We start from the raw sequence: 7801 nt of genomic DNA, 5'->3' as shown, positions 1-7801 counted from the left end.
TAGCACATCAGACGAAAGGTCCTTGGATAGTGGGATATGTAATACTGGCAGAGTCACTGGATATAGAGGACGTCAGTACGCCTGAAGAAGGTGTATGAGGGGTGACTGAAGGAAAGAGGGTCCCTGTGTGATGGAATGTGCCGCACATTTTAAAGTCTCCCATGAGAATTGAGATGAGTGCGATTGAATCTGGAGTTACCTGTATGCTGCCATTGTTGCACTGACATGCTGTAGAACTACTGTGCTATCTTTTCACTGCGTAAGGCTGTGCTGGAGGTGTTCATTTGAGGTGGAAACTGTACCTAACCTTTTGTAACCATCAAGCTTAACATACACAGCATTTAATATCTGCTGGAAGTATTGTGCTGGAGGAAGTTGGTGAAGTAGAGCATGTAACCATTATGCTTACTGTGCTGGAGGATAGAAAGCAGTGTAGTAAAGTTTTCTTGTTGCATTATAAGATGGTCTGGCGCCAAACATTTCTTTATTGCACTACACCTGTTGTCCATGTGTGCTCCCTCCATCAGGTACTTTGTGCTAATCATCCGTGTATTCAGGGGCCCTGCTGTTCATGGACATTATACCCATGCCATAGCCGGAACAGAAGACAGCAACCACAAAGGGGTGAGCCACGTAAGTGTATAAGAGCACCAGTAGGTTTCCACACAGGTGTAGTGAGTCGATCTGCTCCCTCTCCGCAGCCGACCACCCCGCTACACTATCATGTCAGAATAGACCAGAATCTCTATGGAATGTTTCAAGCACCTTGTTGGATCCATACAACAAATAACTTAGGCAGTTCTGGGGTGAAAGGGAGATCTTGACCAATCACTAGAAAGATTAACTTTATACAGTATTATATACTGTATATAATATATTATCATACACACGAACAACAGTTGTGGAATGTTCTGAAAATATTATATGAGGCGTTGCAACACTTTATAAAGGAAAAGTTAAAAATGATTTGCCTTTCTGCTATCCATCTCCAGTAATTCTCCTGTTCTTTTCCAGTACATGTGGCGTCAGTAACTTTTGCCAGAATTATGCTTAGAGTTCTGTGTTTCCATCTCATTATACATGTTCTCCTAGTTTGCAGACAAATATATCATTACTTCTACTTAGACTCACACACACTTTGATCTCATTAATCAAATGGTCTGCAATACACATCTGGGAATTGGCAAGGGCATTATATGTATTGCTTGGCTGATTGTATGTGTCATTTACAGTATCCTAATGCCATTTACACCTCTATAAGATGTATGGGATTGCAGATGATGTATACCACTTACAACAATTATCTCACAGTTAATATTTGCTTTAGAAAAGTAGACACTAGGAAGCTAAAATATATAGATTTCAGATAACGAAGACAAACTCTATGTAGTGACATGGAAATTAGTACATTACCATTTGCCTGTTGTGCAACCACATGATTCACAAGTCATTGTTTCCCATACTTTGCTCATGCTAGGTTCCTCCTATGTTTTATGCAGACACGTGCAGCATTTTCCCACTGATCTGAAGTTTACACTCATTAGCAATTAGCAATTGTTTTTCTTATACTCAGGGCATTAATAGTGTAGCTGCTTCTGGGAGCCGTATCTTTCATCTACAACCTTAGTAAAAGCTCTGATGAGTTCTTGGATGGATAGATGAGGGTAAGCCCCATCTGACCCCATGTTACACTGTCCAGGCATTAATATTTTGTGCTCTCCCTTCTCTTTAGACCCTTCTTCTGCTTAAACTGCTCTCAGGAGTAACCTACTGTATGATGTATAGAAAAAAAATGATGTACTATCTACTGTTGCTTGTTACTAATTACTATGCCAATAACTATGGGAACCAGAGTGCCAGCTACCTCAAAATATCCAAAACATAGCTTACCATCAATTCCCCTCAGAATTGACGCATCAGCAAGATCACATTTGCCCAAGGTCGCAGCCATCGAGTCACCATTAACTCTGCCCACTGCTGTGCTTCCTACATCCAGTCTACTCAACTTCACTGACAAAAAATTGGCAGAAAACACCATTTTCTTCCCAAATTGCCGCCAAAACTCTTAATCCTTCTTTAATCATACCCACTTAATCTAATGCAACCTATTCCTATTTTGGTTTTCCTCAATCTATCTATATCTGCTTTCACATATCTAATTTCCATTACTCATTCTCAACTAAAAAGCCTTCAGCACTGCATCACCTTCATAAATCTGAAACCATATCTCAAAATACTTTTCTTCACTTTCTTTTAATCTCTTGCTGACCTGCACTTAACCTCCTCCTTGTTAACAATGTCAGACTATTACCTACAAGACAAGAATATTTTACTATGCACAATTGGCCTCTACCCAGGACTCTAAAGGGGGGTACTCACGGAGCTATCGCTGCTTAAAATCTTAAAGGCCCTACACATTGCGCGATCCGCCGCCGAGCTGCCCGATGGCGGATACGGCCGACAGACGACCCAACGGCAGGGGGGGGCAGTGATGGGGGGAGTGAAGTTTCTTCTCTCCCCCCGTCACCCAGCTCCATAGCAGTGCAGGCAAATATGGACAAAATCGTCCATATTGGCCTGCATGCACAAGCGACGGGGCACCAGCGATGAACGAGCTTGTGAACGTTCATCGCTTGTGCCACCACACTGGAAAATATGAAAGGTATCTCGTTCATTAATGAACGAGATTGTTCATATCTTTAAGTATTATCTCCCAGTGTGTAGGGCCTATAAGCAATCTGACTAGATTGCTTAGATTTTAAGCAGTGATCTCTCTGTGTGTACCCCCACAGCGATAGCGATGTGCTGCCCCGCGTCCCCTTCCCCCTGTCTCCCCCCGCACGCTCAGCACACATCGCGCTGTGCTGAGCGGGGGGAGAGATATGTGCTGAGCGGTTTGCTCAGCACACATCTCTCCCCAAATCGGGCCGTGAATACGGCCCTTTGTGGGCAGATGTACTAAGCCTTGGAGACTAATACAGTGGAGAGAGATAAACTACCAACCAATCAGCTCCTAACTGTCATGTTACAGGCTGTGTTTGGAAAATGACAATTAGGAACTGACTGGCTGGAACTTTATCTTTCTCCACTTTATCACTCTCCAAGGCTTAGTACATTCCCCCAAATCTTTATCTACTCAGTGAAAACCTGACTCTTTACTAGCACCTACCCTACTTGCAGCTATATTACCCTATCACACCCTCACCATTGTAGAAATTTACACAATGAGCCTACTCACTCCTCTTCTCTCTGCCATGTCTTTTAATCATTAGCATTTTAGCAGTCATGAGCATGGCCCACTCTACCCTTTGTTTGTGTCTGCACTATACTGGCAATTGGGATTTTACTTGGTCATTGATACTGTTATGCTCAGCATTATATAGATTATCCTGAACAATGGTGTGGTAAAATATGCTTTACATTAGGACTTTTATACTAATGACTCTGAAATTGGAGGCTATTATGCTGGACATTAGATACAGTGTAATGAACACTGGCACCATTTCTGCTAGTATTGTTGCTATTTAATATCCCACACATATGTGTATTGGAGTAACAAGACTGGACATTGCCTGGCTGATGCAGAATTGAATGCCAGTAACTGCTCATGCATTATGCACATTGAACTAGGGCTCTCATTTCGAGTTGATCGCTTGCTAGCTGCTTTTAGCAGCCGTGCAAACGCTAAGCCGCCGCCCTCTGGGAGTGTATCTTAGCTTAGCAGAAGTGCGAACGAAAGGATCGCAGAACGGGGTTAATTTTTTTTCAAGCAGTTTCAGAATAGCTGCAGACCTACTCCTTCCTTGCGATCACTTTAGTCTGTTTAGTTCCTGTTTTGACATCACACACACGCCCTGCGTTCGGCCAGCCACTCCCCCGTTTCCCCAGACACACTCCCAGAAAACGGTCAGTTGCCTCCCAGAAACGCCCCATTCCTGTCAATCACTCACCGATCAACAGAGCGACGGAAAAGAGTCGCTCGACCTTGTGTGAAACGGGTGGTCTTCTGTATGCCGGCGGTCGGGCTCCCGGCGCTCAGTATACCGGCGCCGGGAGCCCAACCGCCGGCATACCGACACTTATTTTCCCTCGTGGGGGTCCACGACCCCCATAGAGGGAGAATAAAATAGTGTGGCGCACGTAGCGCGCCACCGTGCCCGTAGCGTGGCGAGCGCAGCGAGCCCGCAAGGGGCTCATTTGCGCTCGCCACACTGTCGGTAAGCCGGCGGTCGGGCTCCCGGCGCCGGTATGCTGGTCGCCGGGAGCCCGACCGCCGGCCAGCCGTAGTGAACCCTGTGAAACTGCATAGTTTTTTTGTGAGCAGAAATGCTGATTTTTAGCCTGATCGCTGCGCTGCGAACAACGGCAGCTAGCGATCTACTCGGAATGACCCCCAAAATGCTTATACTTCTCAGTATCTTTGGAAGCAGACTGACCCTATCCATGCACTTGGTTCGATACATGACATCATCATTGCACACTTGCATCAACCTTATCTTTGGTGCCAAATATCTGCCTGCATTAGTGGGACTGCTATCCCTTTGACTAACAGTTCCATCTGGTATTGACTACTGTACCTCTCATTGTGATTAAATGTAAAAAAATATTATTTCAGAAATTTTATGACCACAATTGCTCTTCATTAACCAAAGAGGCTTGGATCATGCAAATGTATTTTCTCAGAATAGGAACCAAACAATTCAATACAAATTTCTAAAATAATTATCAACCAGAAGAAATAATTTGGCATACATGATGTTTATAGGGCCTAACGTGTGTTTTTTTTTTAATACAGGAAGTCATGTGGTCTTCAGGAAGACTTTGGATCTGGCCTCCTCAAATCCTTGGTTGTAGGGCAAAACTGACTGGTGGGTTGCAGCTTGCTGAATAAGCTGATATTCAGCAGTAATCATGCAAGTATGTGTGCAGATAAAGACACCACATTATTATTTAGCTCACAAATGGCTTGATTTGAGTTTTATGCCAAGAAAGCGTTCTAATTTCCACAAAGATTTGCAAATTTATTACAGTAGCTAAATGATTGATACTGTACTCTTGTTTATATTAATTTATGGGTTTGTATGTCACTGCACTGCCTAATTTGTGTACTCATGTATTCAATTTGTGTGTGCTTGAAGTCACCCATAGTATTTATGAGATCCTGCACTTGACCTGTTCTAGGGGGTGGCAAAGCTGCAGGTTTCACATTGCAGAGAAACTACCTTATAGGTAAGGGGTCTTTTTTGTTTCGTACGCACAAAATGCAGTAAGGTGAGCACCAAAGGAATGTTTTGCCTTGGGTTCCACTAGGTTTAGAACTGGCCCTTCTGAAGTCTGAATTCTCTCTTCGTGCTTGTGTCTGACTGAGCCGCCAGCCACCAAATGGGTAGCCACTGACCTGCAACTTCTGATCTGTGTAAAAAAGTCCCTGGTCTTTAGAGTGGTCATCAGAGCCTGGAGCAGATCCTCCATGCCATATCATTTGGGTACTTATTTTTCCACCTTCACTCCCCATCCTGTCAAATCTAGATATGCCACGGGTGTTACCTTTTGGGTATCACGCAACAGGTGTGTATCCCTCAGGGACGTGCAGTCAGGGGAGGCAGTGCCTCCCCTGTCCTTAATGATTAAAATAATACAAAGAAGATACTTATGACACATATTCTGTGTCATAAGTATCTGCTTTAGCCTTTATATTATTTAAATCATTATTATTATTATTATTATTATTATTATGTAAAAAAATAGTTTTAAATGTTGTTTCAAATGTGGTCGGAGGCACCGCTCTCGGTGCCTCCCGCTGTCAATATAGAAGGGCCGGAAGCGGGGGGCGGGGCCAAGCTTCGGGCAGAAAAAGCCTATTTAAAAATGCCTTGTTAAGCGGCACCTGTACAAGTGCCTCTTCACGCCCCTGTCACTAAGGCTGATCTGATTGGGCAGTGGGCAGGTTCGAACTGGCTATCCGTCACTATCCCGGGGCTGGCTGACGCCGCAAGCATTAGACGCCCTCCCTCCTTCCCATTACCCGCGGATAATGCCCGCTCTCCTCACCCCTGGAGGTTACATCTGCGGTAGCCACATCGTATGCAGGGAGCGAGCCGGGCTGCCGCAGAGGCGCCAGCAGCGCTCACTGCTCAGGGCAGCGTTTCTCAAAAGTGTGTGCCGCAGCCAGGAACAACGATTTGTGATGTGGCCCGATCACCCAGTTTGCATGCATAACTTGGTGATCGGTGCCTGCATGCGGGGAAGCAGTGCGGGCGGAGCAGCAGCTACAAGTGACAACGGATGCCGGCGCCGACGATGACAGATTGCCCTGCCCGCCCGCAACCCAAATATGCAAATGCAGCTGCAGAATGAGCGGGGGATGGGCAATGGAAGCACACCTACTCAGGACCCACAAATATGGTGACCCTCGTGCTCATTTCCATAGGGGGCGCAGCTCCTCCTCTACACATGCTGCGCTCCCTGTCATGAACTACTTATGTTAAAGTGTTAAAGGTCAGTGTGTCACCATGTCCTCCCCCAAAAATTGTGTGTGTCACTGTGTCCCCCTCCCCCCCCCCCCCCAAGCTCCTGTATGTTTGTCAACTCCCCCTCCCTCCAGTGTGTCAGCATGTCTCCCTCTCCAAGAACCAGTGTGTGTCTGTCTGTGCTACCATGTCCCCCCCCATGCCCATGTATGTGTGTCACCATGCATTCCTATGGGGTCTATTCATGTAGTAGAGAAAAGCCCTGTTTTGCGTTAAACAGGGCTTTTCGCTGCTTACTGCAATTCACAGAGCGGGTTACCGTGGAGAAGTCCCTGACTTCCCCAGCGGCACCCCCGCTCTGTGGCTGAATCGCATCACCATACGTTTGTATGGTGACTGCAATTCATGTAGGAACGGAAAGCCCAGCTTTCCGTTACCCTTCGCAAAACCCCATCGCCATCTCAGACAGGCGATGGGGAGGCTTGTACAGGAGAAGAACAATGAAGACGTCCGTCTCCTGCCTTCTCCCCGCCCCCTTCCGTGACAAGAGCCAATCAGAGGAGCCCAGGGCATATGCATTTGCATATGCCGGGTCACCTCCTCCTTGCTGCCCTTGCCCGCCGCTGGAGGTCTCGTTTCCACGGCGCATGCGCAGATGACACCTGGAGGCAGGTGGGGGGGACACTGCGCATGTGCAGAAGACCCCAGCCGCGGTATGAAGAGAGAAGACTGGAGAAGCCGGGATCGCGGAACAGCCAGATACTGCATCGCATCAGGGAACAGGTAAGTATTAATGAATTGCGTTAGAAATCTGAAAAAAACCCTGAAATAAGAATGCGATGTTTAGTGATAAGTTAAACATAAACATCGCATTCTTACATGAATAGACCCCTATGTCACCCCCCCCCCCCAGGCCCCAGTGTGTTTTTCACCATGTCATCCCCAGGCCTCAGCATGTGTTACCACGTCGCTCCTCAGGCCCGTGTCTGTGTGTCACAATGTTCACCTCCCCAAAGCTCCAGTGTTTGTTTATATGTGCTCCCCCTCCATTAGTATGTATATCACCGTACCGATCCAGTTCCCAATATATGTATCCATGTCACCCCCAGGCTCATATGTGTCTCTTATCCTTTTTTCTTCTTTGCCTATTACTCCTTTTATATCTGTCCCCCCACTTTTTAGCATTTACTCTCACCACCCACCTTTCCCTTGTGTCCTCCCAAAACCACTATTTCTCTTGCCTTGCACTTTCGCCTCACACCCATTTTCTTCCACTTCCACACTCTATGCTACTTACCTTCCTTCCAGAGGCGTCTCAAGAGAGGAGGGGA

The 7801-nt window shown here is 46.3% G+C and overlaps 1 long non-coding RNA gene across 1 annotated transcript in view; it reads left to right on the top strand.

Moving 5' to 3' along the window:
* Window positions 1-537: 537 nt before the first annotated feature.
* LOC134980192 (uncharacterized) overlaps window positions 538-7801 on the top strand; it is a 55275-nt gene continuing 48011 nt past the window's right edge. Inside the window, exons 1-2 of the long non-coding RNA XR_010190355.1 lie at window positions 538-633; window positions 4796-4917. This is a non-coding gene — a long non-coding RNA (uncharacterized LOC134980192). The remainder of the gene's footprint in view (window positions 634-4795; window positions 4918-7801) is intronic.

Source organism: Pseudophryne corroboree, chromosome 1 (genome assembly GCF_028390025.1).
Source record: "Pseudophryne corroboree isolate aPseCor3 chromosome 1, aPseCor3.hap2, whole genome shotgun sequence".
Taxonomy (NCBI): Eukaryota; Metazoa; Chordata; class Amphibia; order Anura; family Myobatrachidae; genus Pseudophryne; species Pseudophryne corroboree.
This window is presented reverse-complemented; position numbering and strand designations above follow the sequence as displayed.